This window comes from Aulonocara sp. 'chitande type north' Nkhata Bay, linkage group LG14 (assembly GCF_057382095.1).
Source record: "Aulonocara sp. 'chitande type north' Nkhata Bay isolate Kocher_YH1m ecotype deep benthic linkage group LG14, A_spYH_male_GT1.1, whole genome shotgun sequence".
In the NCBI taxonomy this organism is placed as follows: domain Eukaryota; kingdom Metazoa; phylum Chordata; class Actinopteri; order Cichliformes; family Cichlidae; genus Aulonocara; species Aulonocara sp. 'chitande type north' Nkhata Bay.
Window position 1 is genome coordinate 11,877,128 of NC_141357.1, and position 21,594 is coordinate 11,898,721.

The following is a 21,594-nucleotide window of genomic DNA, read 5'->3' on the forward strand; positions in this document are numbered from 1 at the left end:
TGTTGTTAATTCATTTTATTAAATGCTGTAACATAAGTAGTTTAAAAACTATTGATTTATGTCAATGTCACTATTTGAGTTAATCAAAATAATTTTCTATGGTAAAATGTGAACATTTCTGCACTTTTTACGTAAATGTTTAATGGTATTTGTTTGTGCATCTTTATAGTTTTCACGGTGCCATATTGTCGGTGATTTAAAGAGGAGAGAATAAAGTTGCATCAGTCGAAGCTCTCTGCGTCACGAGTGGTAATTCCAAGTGGGCAGCTACAGTGAAAACTCTTTGACTGCAAGAGACCTGCCATCCCTGCAGAGATCCTGACACCATTTCATCAGTGATCCAGCTACCAACCTGTTACCAGCCAGCTGATTCCACTCGCAAGGTTAGAAAGAACAGCATACTAAAGCTCAAGACTCCAGATACTAAAAGAGACATTGACTACCAAGAAGAAACATGGGACTGCTTACACACATGCACAAGCTTAACGCATAACTAGAAAGTCTTTATATAATGTTACGAGGCCAAATTAATTCATGGACTGCCAACACATAATATTCCTGAATCTGGTTAATGTTTCTTGGTGAGCGAAATGTGTTTTTTGTGGAATAATAATTCACAGGATGTCTGTTTATGAAAAGGTTTAAAAGGTGAAGCTCATTAGCTAATTTATGAACATTTGTTGTTGCTGTCTTACGCTAAACATACCTTTGAATGTCCATAATCAGTAAATGTTTGACACAGCGTTACTCTGTGGTAAAGATTAACTACAGCTTTAAAGTATAGTCAGGCAGTAAGGCAATCAAAGCTACAATCAACTTAAGGCAGCTACGGAAACAAAATGTCACTACCAGAAGAGCAAACAGACAACCCCACAAGGACACCATGCGAATCCAGCTCATCAGAAGAAGAAACAGGCAACCCTACAAACGCACCATGCAAATCTAGCTCACGTGAGAGAAAATTAACAGAGAAAGGCCTAGAGATGCAAAAGCATGATATCAGAAAGCGTGAAAAATCATTCAACAAGACTTATGACTCTTGGAAGCTCGTAGCAAGGGAAACTAGAACAAAACTAAAATCCCTCTGCTCAGCAGAAGACCTCAATAAACTGCAGCAAAATATTGAAGCAAAGCACGACGCTGTAAGTTCACAGTATGAACCTATCCTGCGTAACAGTAACACCACACCTGACATTGTCAACAAAATGGACGCCTGTGTTACACTAACAAAGGAGGTATGTAACCTCATAAGTGACCGTCTAAAGACTGTTCATGAGGAATATAATAACCATCTTGAGAAAGAAAGAGTAAGAGAAGTGTTAAGCAAGAACGAATATAGGTCTGTTTTTGGCGACAGCATAACGGAAACTGCAAGCTCTATAGAGTTGTCAGAGCAATTGAGCCGTCACTCTGGCTCATCCTGTACCCGCAACAGTAGAGTAGATGCAGAAGCAGAACTTGCTGCCAAGCTGGAGCAATCAAAGGCTATGGAAGAAATTCAAGCACAGCAAGCACATCTTCACAAGTTAGAAAGTGAATGGAAACTCAAAGAGGCAAAAATGTTGTCAGAAATTAAACTAAAAGAGGTGGAAATGCAACAACAGTTGGAACAAGAAAGAGCAAAACTACAGCAGTTACAAGCAGACAAAGAAGTTGCTATAGCAATAGCTCGCGTGAAAGCGTACAACAGCCTTGAAGGGTTTGAGAACCACAATGGGGAAATTGATAGTAAAATTAGCTCTGCTTGCTACAGAAGGCAAATTGAACCTCAGCTGAATCCAAATGCCGCATCATTCCAACCCCACAAAGCAATTCCAGAAATGACAATGACCCAGGAGTCTGTCAGCTTAGCACAAGCAATCGCTAGCTCATTAAGTATGAATCGCTTGCCAGTCCCTGAGCCTGCCACATTCAGTGGGCACCCTTTGCAGTTTACCGATTGGAAAATGTCATTCATTAATCTGATTGACCGAAAACCCCTTCCAGCAAGCGAGAAGATGTTTTATCTGAAAAATTATCTCGCAGGAGAAGCACGCAAAGCGGTAGGTTTCTTTTACCAAGATTCAGAAAATGCATACAAGGGAGCATGGAAAGTCTTAGAGGACAGATATGGGAACCCATTCATTATACAGAAAGCATTTCGTGATAAACTCACGAGATGGCCAAAAATCAGCGCAAATGACCCACTAGCACTACGAGAGTTTGGCGATTTCCTCAAAGGATGCTCTGAAGCAATCCCACATGTCAAAGGACTAGCTATCCTAAACGATTGTGAAGAAAATCACAAATTGCTCAAAAAACTGCCAGAATGGATCGTGCGCAAGTGGAGTCGAATTGTTGTAGATGAACTTGACGAATCTGGCACCTATCCAAATCTTGCATGCTTCACAGACTTCCTGAGTAGAGAAGCACGGATAGCTTGCAAACCGATAGCTTCTCCACTGTTTATGAATTTCAGACCTGTAGATGATCGAATCCCAAAGAGAGCCAAAGTCTTCAACACAAACAGGCAACCAAAGAGTTCCGCTCAAGAGAAACAAGACACAAACATTAGTAAACCAAAATCACCTTGTTCTGTTTGTAAAAGTGAAACTCATGGAATCTCAAAGTGTCTCATCTTCGCAGCTAAGAGTGTTGAAGATAAAAAGGCATTCATCCATGAAAACCAGCTCTGCTTTGGATGTTTAAGAAAAGGTCATATCACCAAAGATTGCAAAAGGCGACACACGTGCAACATTTGTGAACGTCGTCATCCAACCTGCCTGCACGAAAACAGGAAGCAAAGCCCTGCAGAAGCAGTAACAAATAGTTCCGCTCCCACAGAAGAACCTGCAAGCCAGGAAACACACAAGGTCATGTCTCATACATCAACACAACGCATTTCGGCTACCTCAAGTATTGTCCCAGTCTTTGTGTCTTCTGTACAAGAGCCACACAGAGAAATACTCACCTATGCATTGTTAGACACACAAAGTGACTCAACATTTGTCTTGGACGACATACTTGATAAGCTGAATGTGGATGTCCAACCAGTAAAACTGAAACTCAGTACAATGACGGCTATTGACACAGTCATCTCGAGTAAGAGTGTTCATAGTTTACAAGTTAGAGGACTCCACTCTGAGAGTTGTATCCAACTACAACAGGCTTATAGCCGCGACTTTATCCCAGTTGATAAGTCGTACATCCCAACGAAGGAAACAGCATTACTGTGGCCTCATCTCAGAAGCTTGGCAAATAAGTTGCCGCCTCTCCAAGATTGTGATGTAGGGCTCCTGATTGGATATGACTGTCCATCTGCGCTGGCTCCTCTTGAAGTCATCATAGGTGACAAGCATGAACCCTTCGCACAAAGGTCAGAACTAGGATGGAGTATAATTGGCTCATCAAATCCCCACCTAGACAGACAAGGAAACCAGAGCTTTGTGCATCGGCTCACAGTAAAAGAGTTGCCTGTTCCATCAGCGACAGATGTTCTAAAAGCCCTGGAATCAGATTTTGCTGAGAGAACCTATGAGAACAAATATGTGTCCCAAGAAGATGTCCATTTCATACAGTTCCTCAGTAATCACATCACACAAAGGGAAGACGGACATTACGAAATGCCTCTCCCTTTCAAAGGGAACAGCCCACCCAACCTGCCAAACAACAAGAGGTTAGCCACAGTACGTCTACAGTGTCTCAAGAAAAAACTAAAGGCCAACAAACAATACTACAATCAGTACCGAACATTCATGGAAGAAACCATCAACAGGGGTGATGCAGAGCCTGCTCCTATAGCATCTCAGGGGCAGACCGAGTGGTACCTGCCACATCATGGAATCTATCACCCCAGGAAGCCGGACAAACTAAGAGTTGTTTTTGATTGTTTGGCCAAATCCCATGGTGTCTCTCTAAATGATACCCTATTAACTGGACCTGATCTCATCAACCCTCTGGTTGGAGTGCTTTGCAGATTTCGGAAAGAAGCCGTGGCCGTAATCTGCGACATTGAAAGAATGTTCTATCAATTCGTTGTCACCCCTGAATCCAGAAACTATCTGAAATTCCTCTGGTGGAAAGAAGGTGATTTGGAGAAAGAACCTCAGGAGTACAGAATGGCAGTTCATCTGTTTGGAGCTGCATCATCTCCAGGATGCGCCAATTTCGGTTTAAAGCATCTTGCACGACAACATCAAACCGACTATCCTCTAGCATCAGCCTTTGTGGAGAAAAACTTCTACGTTGATGATGGATTAGCCAGCGTTTCATCAGTTGAGGAAGCCAAAGAAATGATCATTCAGTCACAAGAGTTGTGCAGAAAAGGAGGCCTGCGCCTTCACAAATTCAACTCAAATGAAGAAGCTGCTCTCTCCAACTTAGACCCTTCTGAAAGAGCAGCAACCATTGAACCTCATGGGTTTGACCCATCCCCTTCAGAACGTGCTCTTGGCATTCAGTGGTCGATAAAGGAAGACACCTTCATCTTCAACACCAGCCTGAAAGATCAGTCTTCAACCCGCCGTGGTTGTTTGTCTGTCATTGCCTCACTCTAAGATCCACTTGGATTTATCGCTCCATTCAGCCTAAGTGGAAAACATATCCTACAAGAGCTTTGTCACAGAGGCATTGGATGGGACGACCCACTCCCAGAAGATGTGAAGCCACGGTGGGAGAAATGGATAAATGGTCTTTTCAAGTTGAATGAGATCTCAATTCCAAGATGTTACCACCCACACGACTTCCAAAATATTGTCAGAGTAGAGCTACACCATTTTTCGGACGCCAGCTGCGTAGGATATGGTGCATGTTCTTACCTGAGATATAAAAATGACAAGGATGAGGTTCACTGCAGCCTTGTGATGGGAAAAGCAAGGGTGGCACCCTCAAAGGTCACAAGAATCCCGAGGCTTGAACTCGCAGCGGCGGTGGTTTCTGCAAAAGTAAACCACCGCTGAGCTTAAAGGCTGAGCTTGACATGAAAATTGATGATGAATTCTTCTGGACCGATTCCCAAGTGGTCCTTGGTTACATCAACAATGACGCTCGCAGGTTCCACATATTTGTTGCAAACCGTGTTCAACTCATTAGAGACAACAGCAATCCCAATCAATGGTATTATGTGGACACCTCAGAAAACCCAGCAGATCATGCATCCAGAGGGCTTCATGTTTCAGACATCCACTCTACAAACTGGCTGCAAGGACCAAAGTTTCTCTGGGAACGTGAGTTACGTCTAACACCCAGCACTCCAGCTGAGTTACTTGTTGGTGATCCCGAAGTCAAGACAATTCAGGTGCTCGCAACTGACGTCAGTACCTTCAATGATATTCTCGATCGCCTGAATCAGTTTTCATCTTGGACAAAACTCATAAAGGTGGTTGCAAGAATCAAAAGACTGAGGTCTCAACAAAGGCATACTGAACATGCAACGATCGAGGAGCGTGAGAAGGCTGCTGAAGCAGTGATAAAGATCTTACAGCAGCACGCCTTCCCTCATGAAATAAAAACGCTTCAAGCCAAAAGGGACCTTCCAAACTCAAGCTCTCTCTTCAGTCTTGACCCCATCTGGTCTGATGGACTCTTGCGTGTTGGTGGGAGATTAAAGTGGTCGTCTCTTTGCCACAAAGTGAAGCACCCACTCATCTTACCAAGCAACAGTCATATAACCAAGCTCATTGTGTCCCACTACCATGCTAAGACATGCCATCAAGGTCGAAGCCAGACACAAATGGAGCTTAGAGCAAATGGATTCTGGGTCATTGGTGGGAGCAAGCTGGTGGCCAAAATGATACACACCTGTGTGCTTTGCAGGAAACTTCGACGACCTACAGAGAGCCAACGAATGGCTGAACTCCCTAAAGAACATCTTGAAGCCTCAGCACCCTTCACATTTAGCGGCATGGACTGCTTTGGCCCGTTCATTGTGAAGACAGCACGCAAAGAGCACAAAAGATATGGTCTGATTTTCACGTGTCTGTATTCAAGAGCTGTCCATATTGAGATGCTTGAAGATTTGTCAACAGACTCTTTCATCAATGCATTGAGATGCTTCATCAGCCTTAGAGGAGCTGTCCAACAATTACAACCAAGCCTTGCGACCAAGGTTCCAACTTTGTTGGTGCTAGGAACGAATTCAAGGAAGCACTTAAGCAATGCGACGCCAAGCAATTGGAGACCTTCTTATCTGAAAAACAGTGCGAATTTGTCTTCAACGCCCCTTCTGCCAGCCATGCAGGAGGTGTCTGGGAAAGGCAAATAAGAACGGTTAGGAATGTGTTGAATGCTACCTTCGCACAGTGCCCAGGTTGGCTTGATGATGCCTCCCTCAGAACGCTGCTATATGAAGCCATGGCTATTGTCAACAGTCGCCCATTATCAGTTGATGGAATCAATGATCCTCATGCACTGGAACCTTTAACGCCGAATCATCTCATCATGATGAAAACAAAGGTTGCTCTTCCACCCCCGGAGTGTTCGTGAAGGAAGATGTGTATGCTACAAAAAGATGGAGAAGAGTCCAATATCTTATTGAACAGTTCTGGGGCCGCTGGAAAAGAGAGTATCTGCTCAACATATCAACAAGGCAAAAATGGCACTTACCTCGGCGTAACCTCAAGGTCAATGATATCGTTGTTATCAAGGACGACAACCTCCCACGAAACCATTGGCAGCTAGGTCGAGTTGTGGAGACCTTTCAAGACCATGATGGCTTGAGTCAAAGTACGAGTTGGGGAGAGAAAGCCTCAAAGAAAGCAAGATGCCCCTTCTAAACCTTCAGTAATTGAGAGACCAATCCAAAAACTAGTACTACTCCTTGAGAATTAAATAAAACAAAATATGTTAAGGCAATACTAGTTGTGTTTATACACTACCTTAATCCATTAAGTATACTTACCTGTATAACTCTGATAGTTCAATTCAGTCATTTATTAGTATAAGAAATACTGTACAATTCACTTGCTTTGTGAATTTGTTCGTTCATTGTATCAGGATTTGGTGGGAGTGTAAATGCCGGCAAAGCCACTTTACTTTGCACTTTTATTTTGAAGAGTACCTTAGCACTTCCTCTTTTATTGTGTCAGACTTCCTGTTCTGTTCTCGGTGAGGCGACGCAAACATGTTGCTTCAGAGTGAGTAAAAGCATTTGTTTTTGAGGGTACTCATGCAAAACTATGTGTTTTATTTATCTGTCACATGCTATAACTTTGAAAGTTTACTCAATGTGGTTGAATTCGTTTTTATTGTGTATGCATGTCATTTGTTTGTGGTGTGGAAAGACTGGCTAAGAGATGTGCATGGAGGAGGTTGGCTAGCTGATTCAGCATGATTAGCACCCTTGGAAGCAGAAAGAGGTTGGTTAATGATTGCAAATGATTGTTTATGTATTTAAGAGACAGAATGGTTGTTGTTAATTCATTTTATTAAATGCTGTAACATAAGTAGTTTAAAAACTATTGATTTATGTCAATGTCACTATTTGAGTTAATCAAAATAATTTTCTATGGTAAAATGTGAACATTTCTGCACTTTTTACGTAAATGTTTAATGGTATTTGTTTGTGCATCTTTATAGTTTTCACGGTGCCATATTGTCGGTGGTTTAAAGAGGAGAGAATAAAGTTGCATCAGTCGAAGCTCTCTGCGTCACGAGTGGTAATTCCAAGTGGGCAGCTACAATTACCACTAATCATTTATTTAAGCTCAGTTTTTAAAACCTTAGGATGTAACTACAGCCCAGCCCATGCAGCAGTATATGAATGACGAACCTCGTATTGTGGATGGATTATCTCAGTTGTTCTCCTGGCTGAAGTTTGGTCCTTTTACAGCATCCTGCCATGCAATTACATTTTTTCCTGACCACCGAGAACACTCACGGTAACTTTTATCGAGTGGAAAAAAAGTTAGCTTGTTTATATTATGCTAACATAGCTGTGTCACTAGCGGTCACGTAGCACATCATTATATACCAGCTAGCCCAACTTCAGTAACCCTACAAACGTCACTGCTGTTTAGTTTTCTGTCTTCATTTATGCTGGAAGTGATAACAGAGCTGTACGTTTTAATTTGTTTCCAAAACCCCGCAGTCAGGACATGCTATATTGTATTTAGATAGAAGCTAGCGAGCTAACTCCCTGCTAACTTCTAACTCCGTTAAATGTCATAAATTCCGTTTTCATGGATGCCTGGATGTTAAACTCAATTGTTACACCTGGTAGAGCAGAACGCTGATCATTTTATTAAAGATGAAAGACTTTAGACAGTTTTTCAACTCTCAGTAATGCCATAGTGATCGTTTGATATATCAAATCAAATCAAATCAAATCACTTTTATTGCAGCGGAGTTTAGACCCAGACACGGCTAGTGACGTCAGACTGAACAACCGGATAGCACAGGAGAGAATATTGTCGTGTCCAAATTCATGGGCTGCATCCTCCTGAGGACGCATTTGTAGACCGATTACGTCACAGCGACGCACCGAAGGCTGTCCAAATTCGTAGACTCCTCCGAATGCAGCCTACAAATGCCTCCTCCTTTTCCCCGAATTTGAAGGATGGGTCAGGTGTGTCCTTCATGGCCTACCATATCCCAGAATTCATAGCGCGGCCCAGCCAAACTCCAGTTTCCAACAATGGCGGCCGCTACTAAGTTTTAAAATTACTCATACTAATCTTTCTGGGTCACAAAATAAACTTTTAACATATTTTCAGGCGAGAAAGTAGCTGTGTAAACATCAAATATCTGCTCGGTTTATCAAGATATCGCATATTTGCAAAAGTGCTTCGACGTTTTCGGAGACGTCTGCTACCCACCAGCTCGATAGCTAGCCGGGAGCTCGAGTGTTACTGATGCAGCCGAGAACGGCACAACTCCCGGCACATCATTTTCAGATCACCGCGGACTTTCGCTGCTCGGGTTAAACGTAATATATAAGTCACTTAGACAACCTAAAAATGTTATTGTTGGGCTTTTTTCAGTGTTTTGTTTGTTCGTGAGTAAATCGGTTTGGCTGAGATTAAAGTTATTAGATTAGATTAGATAAAATAAAACTTTATCAATCCCCCGGGTGGGTTCCTCCTTGGTTTTTACACAGCTGACTAAACATCAAACAGGAAACTGATTAAACAGAAGTATGAGACAGTCGAGAATTTACGCCAGTGTCGTTATATTTTAGATAGCAAGGAGCAGACGGCTGAGTTTATTAAACTTCACAGAGACAGCGGTGACGCTAATCAGAAGGCTAGACCGTCCAATTCCACTGCCGTTTACTTCGGGCCTACCCGACCTTCTGAGGACCCGGCCCACGTAGACCGCGAAGGCCGGGTCCTCAGGAGGATGCAGCCCATGAATTTGGACACGACCTATGTCTGTGAAGGTTCTTAGTCATCCAGGTCATTGTAGTCAAAGGAGCTTGCAAAGAAAAGTGTCTGTACTCCTTTAAGTTGCTTGAAGACGTTTCACCTCTCATCCGAGAAGCTTCTTCAGTTCTAAGGTCAAATGGCGGAGAGTCCCAGATTTAAACCCAGTGGGAGTGTCCCTCTTTGGGGGGATACAGTGGGAGTGTCCCTCTTTGAACCTTTGTAAAGGTGTTCATACACTCCTGTTTCACACATCCTGTCTACAGAAAGAGGGTGGCATGGAAATCAAATAGGGTGGCAAAATCAAAGCCATTTCTTCTATGCTGGTGTTACTGTGGGATCCCAGAGTGGGAATGGCCACATTAATATTATTCTGTGTAAAACACGTGTTATGGGACATGTTTCATTAATATATGTATTTATTTTCAGTTTCTTTAAAAGAATAGAAATCCATAGTCATTTTATGTTGGAAAGCAGTGGGGGCAGAACGTTGGTGGTTCAATACTTTTGACCATAACATCCTATTAGAGCGATTAGAGCATGCTGTAGGTCAGGGGTCACCAACACGGTGCCCGCGGGCACCAGGTCGCCCGCAAGGACTACATGAGTCGCCCGCGGGCCTGTTCTAAAAATAGCTCACCATAACAACTTACCAGTTAGCTGCATCTATTTTTATTTTTTCTTGCTATTTTTTTTAAAATCACAATTGCATTGGGGTCAATTTGTTAGAGATAATATATATATATATATATAAAATGTTTATTATTAAATATTAGATCAACGCTAGCTGGTCTTCACGGAAACAGTTGCCGTGAACACCAGCAAAGGTGAAGAGATGAGGAAAACATGGCGGAAAAAAGAAAGAAAATATATCATTTTCACAGTGAATGGGAGGAAGAGTTCTTTTTTATCACTGTGAAAGATTCATGCGTGTGTCTCATTTGCGGGGCGACTGTGGCTACGGCAAAGCGGCATTTGCGCAATATCTCTAAAGTTAGAAATATCCTGTCTCAGAGTGACGCTGAAAAACTAGTTCATGCATTTATTACTTCCAGGCTGGACAACTGCAATTAGTTATTATCAGGATGTCCAAAAAACTCGCTGAAAAGCCTTCAGCTAATCCAAACTGCTGCAGCAAGAGTACTGACAGGGACTAGAAAGAGAGAGCAGATTTCTCCTGTTTTGGCTTCCCTTCATTGGCTTCCTGTTAAATCCAGAACTGAATTCAAAATCCTGCTCCTCACATACAAGGTCTTAAATAATCAGGCCCCATCTTATCTTAATGACCTTGTAGTACCATATCACCCTATTAGAGCACTCCACTCTTGCACTGCAGGCCTACTTGTTGTTCCTAGAGTATTTAAAAGTAGAATGGGAGGCAGAGCCTTCAGTTTTCAGGCCCCTCTTCTGTGGAACCAGCTTCCAGTTTGGATTAGGGAGACAGACACTATCTCTACTTTCAAGATTAGGCTTAAAACTTTCCTTTTTGCTAAAGCATAAAGTTAGGGCTGGACCAGGTGACTCTGAATTCTCCTTATGCTGCAATAGACGTAGGCTGCCGGGGATTCCCATGATGCATTGAGTTTTTCCTTTCCAGTCACCTTTCTCACTCACTATGTATTAATAGACCTCTCTGCATTGAATCATATCTGTTATTAATCTCTGTCTCCCACAGCATGTCTTTATCCTGTCTTCCTTCTCTCACCCCAACCGGTTGCAGCAGATAAATCCTGAATTGACTTTTAAATATAACTGTGTTTTGCCAGAAACGCCAGATTCTCAGATTAAAGCTCACAAAACTATTTCAACAACCACCAAACAGCAAATGAGAGCAAGTACACGGATTCCACACAAAGACGTAAACACAGAGCGGACCTGACGCATCAGAATCAGCTTTGTCTTTCTCGGCTTTCTCACCCGATGGCCTGTAGACGGACACGCTGTCGGAGCTCAGCGATTCTGATGCATCGGGTCTGCTCTGTATTTACGTCTTTTTGTGCTAGCTGAGCTGCAGGTTTTGTCTCTCTCCAACCAAATTCACCGAGCCAGCAGCAAAAGAAGCAGCAAACTGCGCTTCACATTGTCATCATGAATTCACTCTGAGTTTTGCTGTTTTGCTTCCACCACAATAAAAATCACACCTAATGCACAGCTTGCTCTCTCTCTATCTCTCTCTGTACTTCAAGAACAGTTTCCCGTCTCAAATCTCTGTTTTCTGCATTATTCATTTGCTTATTACCCACCAGTCTACAGTTGTTTACAGCGCTGTCGGCCGCTGTCTTTTTCTTTTCTTTTTTTCACTTAAATGACCTTGGACAAGAAAGGCAATTTTTTTCTGTTGTTCAATACTGAAGTAATTTAAACTTTTTGAAATTATGCAAAATTGCAGAATATTGCAGAATATTTTTAAGATTATCTGCTATAAAAAGCCAGGCCAGAAAAATCTCCTTCATGTTTTTCTGTGTTTTATTCTCAGTTACTTTGACACAAAGGCATCTGCTGTGATGTTCACAATTCTGATGAAGTCTGACATGTATCCGTACTGATAAATGATCAGAATTATAATATTTCTGACTGTCTGAGGCTAAATTGAATCGAATCAGGACTTTGAGAACTGGAATCGAATGGATTATAGAAATCAGTGATGATACCCAGCCCTAGTGAGCAGCCTAGGCCCGACAGAAGTGGATGTAGCCGTGGGTAATAAGAAAAGATGAAAATAACTATTGATAACTTTTTTGTTAAGTTAAAGCCTGATCCGTCTGAAATTCATAGCCAGTGCTCTGACACGGTGCCATCAATCTTTGAATGCTGCAAAAGCACAGTGTATCCAGAAAACACATTATATGCTGCAATAAATGCACTGCCCAAGTGTCCCCTCTCCCCACTGCCTTTCAGCAGCATGCAACAGCAAATAGGTCGTCAGAGGAGGCCGAGATGATGATTAAGTTTAACATTTTCTACAATATTGACAAAGCACTTTAAGCACAAGATTGTTAGTTTATAATTTAGAAATGAATATTATCTGTATGGACTGCAATTCCCCCCCAAAAAAGTGCACATGTAAAACTGCGGTGTTAAGCGATGCGGTTGAAAAATCTGAGTGCGCCTAATTTTTGTGCTGGTGCGCCTCGGTGCGCCCATGGCAAAAAGTTAGTCTAGAGCCCTGTCTGGACAATCAGCAGTGGTGAGCAACAAAGACTGTTTTTCTCATGCTCCTCCTGAACTCATGAACGTAACAAACAATAAATCCAACCCCTGTGAACTCCTGCTCTGAGGATTTAAGAACCTGTTTTCATTCTGTACAATCTGAACCCAGTGTTAAAATGACCAAGACTACTCTCCTTAAATCTGAGGGAAGAAATATTCAGACTGCTGTGAAATTTCCGGAGACTGCAAGTTCTGTTTCCAAGTCAGCTGAAAGGGAGGTGGTTAATGTTTCTAAGCCAGCCTTTCAGCCATGTACTTTTCAGCAGGGGCACAGGCAGTTGATAGGGACGGATATTGCAGGCTGTAACTTAAGCTCTCTAAAGGAAGAGGCTGTCTGTTCCCCAAGGACACTTAAGGACTCTAGTTGCCCCTTGCTACAATCTATTAAGATTGTGGCTCCTTCTAGGGACTGTTCTGTGTCCCAGTTGGATGTTTCTGAGGTTGCCCACTTTCCAAAGACTATATGCCCAGACCCAGTTGGCAATATTGTGCATTTTGAGACTGTTCCTGAGCTTCTCTCTCCTCCTGTTCCTGCTCCCAGGGCTGCTTGGGCCCAGCGTTCCCCTCCACCCGTTTCAGTTCCTCGGGTGGGAGGGGCTGGTGTTCAGCTGGTGCCGGCACCCATTCCTGTGTCCACTGGAGGCTCAGGTGAGCCCGTCCAGCAGTTTTTCTCATGTTCAGGAGGCTCAGGAGGATTAGCTCAGTCACCATCAAAACCACCATCACTACAACCTTTATTGCAGTCCTTAGCTCAGTCTTCACTTCCACCACAATCAGCCCCGCTACCTGTAGCTCAGTCATTACCACAACCACACTTTCTACAACCTTTGTTAAAGTCCATAGCTCAGTCAGTAGCTCAGTTGGTAGCGCAATCATTAGCTTTGTCATCAGTTCAGGCTCCAGTGCTTTCATCCAGTCAGCCACTCATCTACACCCTCAGCCAGGGGTCTCAATTACTTCTGGTCCTGAATCACGCCCTGCTGGAAGCTCGAGTGAGCCAATCCAGCACGTTGCGGCTCCCACGTCACTGTCAGTCTCCGCTGGCAGTTCTGGAGAACTGTTTCAGCCGTCCATCTCTGCTGAAGGGTCCGAGGGACCCGTTCAGTTGCCTGTCTCCGCTGGAGGGCCCAGGAGGCCCGTCCAGGCATTTTCTGTTTTAGCTGGGGGTTCAGGAGAACCCAGCCAGCATCAAGCTTTGTCAGCTGGGGGTTCTGGAGAGCCTGGCCAGCATCAAGCTACGTTAGCTGGGGGTTCAGGAGAACCCCTGCTTTCCAGGCCTCTAGTTGGGCATCATGGGCGTCGAGGTCGGCCTCCTGAACTAGGTCGTCGCCGCCGCTGACCTCGTGGCCGGCCTCCAGACCTGCTCTGTCACTGCAGCTGGCCTCGCAGCCGGCCTCCGGACCTGCTTTGTTGCCGCAACTGCCTTCCGTGTGGCCGGCCTCCTGAATTGTTTTGGCTCTTGTTCTGTCGACCTCCGGGTCGACCCCCTGAACTTTTCATGGACTTGTTAAGATCCGGTCTAGTTTTGTTTTGAAGCGTTAATGTATTTTGGACGTGTGCTTCTTGTGTTTTGTTTGTGAAATTTGGGGGTGACGTACACTCTTACACGCAACTCTCTCTGTGTCTCTCTCACACACACATGTCCCACAAGAAGATTGTTATTTATGTATCTGTGCATTTTCTAGTACACACATGTTGAATTATTCATAGGACTTTGTACAAAATATAAATGTCTTCCATGTGTTATATTGTGGTTTGATGTTTGCATATGTGGATGTTTTGTTTCTCATTTGGTTTGCTTCCCCCAGACTTGGGCTATTCCAGATGCTCACCTGAATGATAGAGAATAAAAAGAAGCCAGTTGCTGTTACAGGGGTTGGGTTCTTTGGTGTGTTTTGGTGGGTACACTCATGCTTTCATTAATATATAATATAATTAATTACTAGATGATAAATATTTTTGCAGCCTCCTGCCATTTTGTTTGAACCTATACGTGACTGCTGGCCAAACTGATATAAATAGTAAGTGAAGTAAATAAACTGCCTGTGGCTTCTCAGGAAGTCCTGCATTTGGGTCCTGTTATTCACTCAAACCTGACAATAACACATCACCCTGTTTTATCCACAACTGTAAATTTTCGGAGACATTGTGACCAGGAGATATTTTATTTTGTATTCTTATGATCACAGTTATAATTAGAAATATCAATCATTAATCATTTACCATTGTGGAATCTGATGACAGTATAATCTTTGTTTTATATCTATGGTAATCTGAGTAAAGATTAATGTATGCAGGTTATCATCATTGTAATCAAGTCTCAAATGGTATCCACAGCATTGTATTCACCGTCCATAACTGGAGGGTCCAGCAGGACCTTGTTCTAATTCATTTGCAGGCCTACATCAGAACATGCACATAGAGAGTTATGTAAACACGCACGTTCACCCTTATTTACACAGGGAGGTCATGTCAGGACATTCTCTAGTTGGACACACAGGCTCACAGAACTGCACAACATGACATGTCACACACTTGTTTTTCTCTAAAGTATCATCTGATGTTTGTATAAGGAGAACTTTGGACTATGGGGAGACTGTTATCATTTCCAGTAAGGTCTAACTGTGTGATGTCATCATGGGTTATATAAGGATGGGGAACGGTCCACTCTTTGGAGATCTGTGGCTGTACGCTTGTCTTCCCATGCTTCTGTCTTAGAAGTGTGTAATAAAGATCACTATTCTGACATCTACTGAGACTATGCAGTCGTTTGTCTTCTCCTCAAAACTCGAATCATGACAACATCCTGTTACATTTACTGAGATCAGCAACAGACTTTCTGAATTCAAACCTCAATAAAAATGTGAAAATGACTCAGCTTTTCCTTCTTTTGTTTTTACAGCATTATGGACTATAAGTTAAAGCAATTAATGATGCAGTGAATGGTGGTCAAAGGGTTGATCTTTACACAGAGCACGTCTGTCCCTTTTTATTAGCCCATTACAATTATTCCCCCATCACTTTAAAAAGGCAACAAAACATGCATGTAACATTTCTTCAGAGATGTAATTCAGTTTTAATTATATAGCGCCAAATCAACACAACAGTCACCTCAAGGTGCTTTATATTGTAAGGTAAATACACTAAGTAATACAGAAAAAAAACCCCAACAATTGAATGATCCTCTTTGAGCAAGTACCTGGCAACAGTGGGAAATAAAAACTCCCTTTTAACAGGAAGAAACCTCTGGGAGATCAAGACTCAGGAAGGGGCAGCCATTTGCCACAATTGGTTAAGGGAGAGGGGAGCAGGACAAAAGAAACACACTGTCATGGTCTGCGGTGGGTGGCTGGAATTTCCATAAGGCTCCTGAACTGACCTGGGATCCGCCCCTGGGCAGGGCCAAGTCCAGCTCCTGCACACCTGGAGCCTATTGCAGGCAATCAAGCCAGAGGGATTTAAACCACACGTTGATGTTCAGTCACTGCCAGTTCATCATCAACACATTTGCTGTATTCACCTTGGCTCACGCGCCACCGCTGGGCTCAGGATACCAAGCAATCATTCTGAAAATCTCTCTGTGCCTCACCTGCCTGCCCTCCTGCCATCACACTCCATCTGAAGCCCCGGATCTCAGGCCAGCCTTTCCACTCCACTCAGCCTCCCCCTGGGTTCTCATCACCCCCCTCTCAACACTCCATGTCCCCTACTGCAAGTAAGAATTGCTACTCTTACAACTGGCCACTTCAGAGCTGCCTCCACTACCTCCCTAACTCCTCTATCTTCTCTCTTCAGTGTGACTGTTCGCATGATAAGGTGGGGCCAGGTTTCACAATGAGCTCACCCGAAACTCTGGCTGATTGGGACCCACGCCCAGTTTCACACCTTGGCTCAGGCGATTAGAGGATCATCAGGGGGTCCTTTGTCCCTCTGTGGGGGGTTTCTCCCACTAGGTTTATATCTGGGACTCTCCACCATTTGACCTTAGAACTGAAGAAGCTTCTCGGATGAGAGGTGAAACGTCTTCAAGCAACTTAAAGAAGTCCAGACGCTTTTCTTTGCAAGCTCCTTTGACTCCACGTCTTATTGTTTTTTTTTTTTTGTCTTTGCTACGTTTTCTTTTTTGCACTTAAGCCTAATAAATTGTTACATCATCTGCTGTCTCTGCTCTGGGTTTCTGCACCTGAGTCTTGTTCAGTACAGGCCACTCGGCCCCGTGACAGTACCAACTGGCCAGAAAATGGACTCCGCAGACCCAGTACGTGCAGCAGTCTCCAAGCAGGGAGCCATTTTAGGGGCTCATGAGCAAGCGTTGCAGGCCCTCGACACCCGGTGCCAAGCCATAGGCGAGACTCAGGCTAAGATCTTAGCTTCCATGCAGGAAATTCAGTCAGCTGTTTCCTCTACTCCATGCCCGTCCTCTGCGTCTCCTGCACCCGTGGCAGAACCTCCCCAGTCTTCCCCAGCTCCAACCCCTTCAGGCTCCGTTTTTCGCGATGTTGCATTCCCAGAACCAGAGCTGTACTCCGGGGAGCAGGGTCGCTGTACTGCCTTTCTACTAAAATGTTCTCTCGCGTTCACGCATTCTCCCCATTCTTTTGCTAGCGATTCAGCTCGGGTAGCATATCTGGTGGCTAAGCTTCAGGGCAATGCACTGTTATGGGCTGAGGCTTACCTGTCGGCTCATTCGCTCCCAACCTGCTTGTATGATGATTTTCTGTGTGAGTTTAAAAGGACCTTTACTCATCCAGAATCTGAGGGCAGTTCTGATGAAAGGTTGCTTGGGTTACAGCAGGGGAGCCAGAGTGTCGCAGAGTTTATTATTGACTTCCGTACCGCAGCCGCTGAGGCCAATTGGCCCGATCATGCCCTTCGGGGAGTGTTCTGTCGCGGCAACACACCAACCAGGACCCAAGCCCCCGAGGCCCGGCTCTCAGTTAAATACCTTCTCCAGGAACAAAAGGCAGTACACAGCTGTTTCATACCTTAAGGTTCACACTCCCTTGCTACCTTCCAGAGTCCTCGAAGAGACAAAAGACTCTTCGTGTGGAGTGTCTGCTCCCCCCAACTTCCTTACTACACCCCCACCATTTGTCTTACTGTATGGGTGTCAGACATGTTTAAATCCAGTGGCACCAAGGCATTATACAATAAGATAATGTGATTAATACATAACTAAAATAAATTCCTATACAATCCCCCCCTTTGATTCTTAAATCAAGAATCACATTAATACCAGAATTTCTTTCCTGACATTGTGTATATCACATCAACATTATTGTACACTTAAAGGAGTTTCACACTGTGTATCCTCACTTCACTGTTCTCCCACCACCCTTTGTTCATCTTTAATCTTCCCCACAATCTAAGCTCTCACATGCAAATGGCAACAACAATGATACAGAGGAAAGGTCTTCTCCAGAGTGTCAAAGTACTTTGCATGGCAAAGTGAAACAGCATTAGGTGGTCATTCCCAGTCACGGTCATGGCTCCTGGTGTCTGTGCCATTTACAGAGTTATAATTCCAGCGCTGATCTCCCTCTGCGCTGTCACCTTTGGAGCTTAGCACGCTCTCTTCATCCCTCAATTTCTGTTCCAACGCGGCTGTAGATTTAAGGCAGAGCAAGTCGTACACTTTAGTTATCTTCCTCACCGTCAACGTCGAAATCTCTTTCATTTTATTTAAGATTTTGCTGTGCGAAATCTCCTCGTGACAATCCTTTGGAAGCCCAGTGGTGCAGCCCACTGTCGTTTGTCTGCTGTCCTGGAGATGGTTCCTGCTTCTCAATGGTCCTCTTGAAGCCTTCTCTCTAGCGATGTTCGATTCGTGAACAAATCGTTCAATACTCGAGAATCACTTTACTGACTCGTGAATCATGATTCACAAGCCCAACTGACTCACTGACTCATCCCTGTTTCTGTTAGCAAACTAATTCGCTTAGTAGAAATATATCTAGCTTATAATTAAAATTGTGTGGGGGGGGGACAACAGCCAGTTTCTTAACAAAAGCATTTCTGCTCTGAACTGGAAGAAAAAACCCTGAGTAGAAGCTCACATCAAGAAAATAGCTCCTCGGTTCACAGTAGCATCACTCTGCTAACATGCTAACAGCACATTTGAGCTACTCACCCCCTCCCTCCTGTGCTGAATCATAGAGCGAACGAATCACTCACTCACTCACTCACTCACTCACTCACTCACTAACCCCCTCCCTCCTGTGCTGAATCTTAAGCGTAAGCGAATCACTCAGGACTCGCTCACCCCCTCCCTCCTGTGCTGAATCATAGGGCGAGCGAACGAATCACTCACTCACTCACTCACTCACTCACTCACCCCCTCCCTCCTGGCTCACAGCTTCTTCTTCTTGGTTGGCAACCGCATTACCGCCCCCTGGCTCACAGCTCAGTGGACATTTAGATGAGAAAATATATATTTAACACATTTAAGGAAAATACTAATAAAATAAAAATAAACAAAATAAATGTTTATTAAGCAATTTTGATAGGAAATTGCTTAATTTTAGAAATGTTTTTGCTTTATAAAATAGTTGTTTTTTTTAGAATCATTCATCTTAGCAGTAGGATTTACATGAAAAGAGAAACAAATTAAGTTTGAGTGAAAATGTAAATTTTTTGCACTCTCTGGTCAACTGACTCAGTGAATCAAATGACTCAAAACCCGATTCACTTTGGTGAGTGACTCATTAAAACTCGATTCAGTAAAAAGAATCAAATTTACCATCACTACTTCTCTCCCAGTCATGGTCTGCATCTGCACCTCAGTCAATCCTTCCATATCCCTCAGGTCACAGTCTCTGCAATTTAAAAATGAAAACTTCCCCGGACAACCCTCTTTTGCCTTCTGTCAGCTTGGCACAATTAAGATAAGATAAGATAAGATAACCTTTATTAGTCCCACACGTGGGAAATTTGTTTTGTCACAGCAGGAAGTGGACAGTGCAAAAGTTATGACGCAAAAATTAGAATACAATAAGAATAAATACAGTACACAGCTGTACAGAATAGAATAAAATAATATACTATATACAGTAGAATAAAATAGAATAAAAATATACAATATTATAAAAATAGAATACGAATGCTATATACAACTGAGTAAAAATACAACGATGCCAGAAAAGATTATTGCACTTAGTGTTATTGCACATGTGTGGATGTGTGTGTTTGTTCAGTTAAAGTCTTTGTTGTGGAGTCTGACAGCAGTGGGGAGGAAAGACCTGCGAAATCTCTCCGTCCCACACCGTGGGTGCCGCAGTCTCCCACTGAAGGAGCTGCTCAGTGCTGTCACAGTCTGCTGCATGGGGTGGGAGACGTTGTCCAACAGGGATGACAGCTTAGCCGCCATTCTCCTGTCACTCACCACCTCCACTGGGTCCAGAGGGCATCCTAGAACAGAGCTGGCCCTTCGGATCACCCTGTTCAGTCTCTTCCTGTCCCCAGCAGAGATGCTGCCGCCCCAGCAGACCACACCATAAAAGATAGCAGAAGCCACCACAGAGTCATAGAAGGTCTTCAGGAGTGGGCCCTCCACCCCAAACGACCTGAGTCTCCGCAGCAGGTACAGCCTGCTCTGCCCTTTCCTGTAGAGGGCGTCTGAGTTATGAGTCCAGTCCAGTCTGTTGTTCAGATGAACACCAAGGTACCTGTAACTGTCCACAGCCTCAATGTCCATACCCTGGATGTTCAGTGGTTGCAGTGGAGAATGCTTGTGCCTGCGGAAGTCTACCACCAGCTCCTTGGTTTTACTGGCATTGATCTGGAGGTAGTTCAGCTGGCACCAGTCCACAAAGTCTTGAGTCAGTCCTCTGTACTCCTTGTCGTCCCCATCAGTGATGAGGCCGACTATTGCAGAGTCATCAGAGAACTTCTGCAGGAAGCACTGGGTGGAATTGTGGGAGAAGTCTGCAGTGTAGATGGTGAAGAGGAACGGAGCCAGAACCGTTCCCTGTGGGGCCCCCGTACTGCAGACGACCCTGTCCGACACACAGCCCTGAGTCCTCACATACTGTGGTCGGTCGGTGAGGTAGTCCAAAATCCAGGTAGTGAGGTGATGGTCCACTCCAGAGTTCTCCAGCTTGTCCTTCAGAACCGAGGGAAGAATAGTGTTGAAGGCACTGGAGAAATCAAAGAACATGATTCTCACAGTGCTTCCAGCGGTCTCCAGGTGAGCGAGGGAACGATGTAGGAGGTGAATGACGGCATCATCCGCTCCAATGCCAGGCTGGTAGGCAAACTGAAGTGGGTCCAGTGATGAGCTTGTTAGGCGCCGAAGCTGAGCCAGGACCAACCGCTCCAGGGTCTTCATCAGGTGGGATGTCAGAGCCACCGGCCTGTAGCTGTTGAGGTCCTTGGGGCGTGAAGTCTTTGGCACTGGTACAACACAGGAGGTTTTCCAGAGCTGTGGGACTCTTCCCAACCTCAGGCTCAGGTTGAAGAGGTGCTCCATCACCCCACACAGTTGGTCCGCGCAGGACCTGACGACCCTCGAGCTGATGCCATCTGGGCCCGCTGCCTTCTTGCCATTAATCCTCCTCAGTTCCCTCCTAACCTGGGTGGTTGAGAGAGACAGGCTGGAGCCTTGTGTTGAGTGTGTATTGGATGCTGTTGTTGGGGGTGGGGAGGAGTGAGCAGGGTGAATAGAGGAGGTGTGAAGTGTCTGAGGTGGAACAGCCGCAGTGGGGGTGGGTGAGTCTGCAGCCGATGTTGCAGACTGTCTCATGGTTGAATCAAATCTGTTGAAGAAATGATTCAGTTCATTTGCCCACCTCACATCCCTCCCAGGCAGAGAGTTCTGCTGTTTGTGGCCCGAGATGGTTCTGAGGCCTCTCCAGACTTCACCAACGTTGTTTTGCTGAAGCTGGTTCTCCATCTTCTGCCTGTAGCTGTCCTTCCCATTCCTTATCAGTCCCCTCAACTCTCTCTGCACCCTTTTCAACTCCTCTTTGTCTTTGGATTTGAAGGCCCTCCTCTTCTGCTTGAGGACAGCTTTAATTTCTGGGGTAATCCAAGGTTTGTTGTTGGAGAA